Source organism: Meleagris gallopavo, chromosome 3, assembly GCF_000146605.3.
Source record: "Meleagris gallopavo isolate NT-WF06-2002-E0010 breed Aviagen turkey brand Nicholas breeding stock chromosome 3, Turkey_5.1, whole genome shotgun sequence".
Classification (NCBI taxonomy): Eukaryota; Metazoa; Chordata; class Aves; order Galliformes; family Phasianidae; genus Meleagris; species Meleagris gallopavo.
The window spans coordinates 54,028,818-54,032,017 of record NC_015013.2 but is presented as its reverse complement, the minus strand read 5'-3'; positions in this window follow the sequence as shown (position 1 = coordinate 54,032,017).

Sequence of the window (3,200 nt, the reverse complement as noted above, 5' to 3'; positions counted from 1 at the left end):
GTTCCGGGCGGGCGGCTGCCCCGGGCTGCTGGTGCCTGCGAGGCTCTCGCCTGCGTCCTCCCGGTTCCTCTAACCGTGTCGAAATTGGGCAGCGGGAGCCCCCGCCGAGGAGGTGTGGGTTCAGGAGGAGCCGGTGGCTGCGGGGCTCCTGTCAGAGCAGGGAGAAACCCTCCGTTCTGTTGCAGGATAAACAAAGGAGTTGGTGAAAGCTGGGTTGGTAAAAGCCTGAAGGATGTTCTCCTTTATTGGATGATTTAGGATTAAGATGCCCACAGCGTGGAAAGCTGTGGATTTAACACACCTTCCTGAGTTACAGGATATTACGGTGGGGGCTTCTCCCCTATCTCCTCCCCTCCCCCGGCTGTTAAACTATTGGGGGAATACTGTTGAAACATTTTGGTGTTTTTTACTTAGGCTGAAATGAATTTCAAATTCTTTAGGCTTTGTGTGTCCATCTGGTCAATGCCTGCGCGCTCCTTCATCCCTCCCCAGCAGCACTGCTGGCCTGTTGGCATCCATAGCAGTAAAACTAATTTCCCATCCAATGCATAATTCACTGGAAAAACAATCAAACAAATCAGTCCAAAGGAGCACAACACTAAGGCTGTCTTACCTAGAGAAAGACAGGGCAGCCCTAGAGGAAGCAGCAGTGGCTGCCTGATTGCCCTTGGAGGGCTCTGGCATTGCGTGGAGCTCCAATCTCACGCTCGTCCTATTCTTTTTCCCTGTCTTTTACAGCTGGATGTGACCTGTGAAAGGTAGTTCATCGCCACAGGACCTTCCCAGATTTCATAACTCATTTTCACACCCAAATGAAAATAATTAATGAAACAAAATTCTATTAAAACAGTTGCATCTAGATCTAGTTTTGACTCCAGGCTGTCCAGAATCAGAAGTTTGGAATTGCCTCAGAAGTGTTTGAAAGAAAAATGTTGAAGCTGGACTGCTTCAGGCTTGAGTTTGCTTGTGTAACATTTAAAATCATTCAGCTGTAGGAACAGCTCTGTATTCCTTAACTTTGTTATTTACTGAGTATTTTTTGTCACCTTAGTAACGTCTAGAAAGGAAATGCTCACTATTAGTATAACTTCTTTGTCAATGCTTTGCTTCTTTGTTTTCTGCCTTTTATGTCTCTGCCCTACTTTTTTTTTTTTTTCCTTCCTTTTGCATTTCCTCGCTGTTAGTAATTTCCTATTCCTTTATAACATGGGCTTCATTCACATCTCCCCCCGTGCTAACGCCTAAGTTTTTAGTTGTTAACTACTTCAATAAAGCTGCCTTTGAAATACTGTCACTGTTCTCAGTGTTGAAACTAGAACAAAACTAAAACAGCACAGTGAGGTTGATCAGTCACCCTCATTATACGTGCTAAAATAAACATTTCTGTTAGTTTCCTGCCCATTTGCAGATAGGTGATGATCTGTTTGTTGGTCTGGTTGCTTCACATACATAACATGAACTGAATTTCCCATTTCTGAAGAGAGCTTTGGGCTTGCAACACTGGTATAGGGCAGAGGAGGATATTTCTTGAGTAAGGAGAAGTTTAGGGACCCTTTAAATCTTAAAGGTTTTTGGTGGTTTGATTGGTTTGTGCTTTTGTCTGCTGTAACCAGGACCACACTTTCTGGTATTTCTGTGGATACATGTAATAGTTGTTATAGTATTGCATCCTTTCTATTGAGCTACTGCAGAAATGGGACCAGTTTCTGAGCTGCCATTGAATTCATCTGCATCATTCCTACAAAGTCTAGGTACTCCTTAGTTCCTTTGGTTGTTCAAATGTAAATTGTTGGAAATCATATATTTAGTGTCCCTGACCTTGCTGGAGAAAGAAACCATTTATACTGTATAATGTGTCTGAGCAGAGAGCTAGTGTACATTCTGCATACTTTTCCTCATGGTAAAAAAGAAAATGAATCCATGCCACTGCAATGAAAGAATTCTTTCTGCAATACACGCTGTAGCTGAATTTTATAAACACTGCCAGCATACTAGAAACCAAAAGAATCAACAGCACCGTGCGCTGCTGCTTTGAGGGTGTGAAAAATCATGTCTAAGACTTGAAGCACAGCAGAAAAAGGTCAAATTGAGATTACAGAAGAAAGCATTTCCTATTGATTATAAATAGTATTTACTGCTTGAATTAGATCTGACACTAAAGGAGATTGTAACCATTGCTCTAACTGAACTGACAATCACAAAATCAAGAGTGAGAAGTGGTGAACAGCATTCAAACTGCAGCCACTGGAACTATGGCTTAAAACTCAGCGTACGTAGGGCATATCTCAGAGCCATGAGCTCGGGGAATTGTATGTGTGCTTGTATGTATGACAAGTGTAACTCTATATAAATATTGAAGAAAGATGTTAGATTCAAATATACCATTAAATTCTACGTAAGCAGTATTTATGTGAAATTACAGTGCCAGATGTTACTGTACTGACTGTGGATAGAAGCAGTTATTTATTATGAATGCATTTGTGTGTGGTTACCTTTTCTTTCAGGATAATGTAGACAGGCTACTAAAATAATACTGGACGCTGGCTTCTGCATTTCAGTATTCAGTGAATGCATTTCCCTATAATGCTATAGAAGTTCAGCATTTGACACATCTAGTAAAGGTACCTGAAGAACAACATTGTTGTTTCCTGCATGTGAAAATGACTTTTGATACATATTGCTGAATTCTTTATTGTGTGCAATAATACTCCTTCCAAGTAGAAATCTGTAAACTGCAATAAGTACACACATTCATATTGGCTGCAATGCTTCAGTGCAACCAAACATTTCTGCAACACAAATTCCAGTTTCAGCTGTTACAAAAGAAATAGTATCAACTATTACATGGAAATACTAGATGTGCAGAAGGGTTTATTCACAGCATGAAAATTCAATCTAATGTGCCACTATTACAATGGAAATTATATTTTCTACAATTGAATGAGAGATGCTGAGTCACAAGAAAATTAAAAAAATAGCCCGGAATGGTACTAATGAAGATACTGCATTTTCTGAATTAATTTCAGTGCAGTAGTGACAAAAATCAAACTGAAGTACTTGTTTTTGTATGAAACTAAGGAAGCCAAAAAAAGCCATTGTGGTGGACAGTTAGCCATTTACAAATAGTGCTGTATTTTCTGCAGAGTATGTTTTCTACTCCTGATTTAAAGAACACATATTACCAAGCATCCAGAATGCAT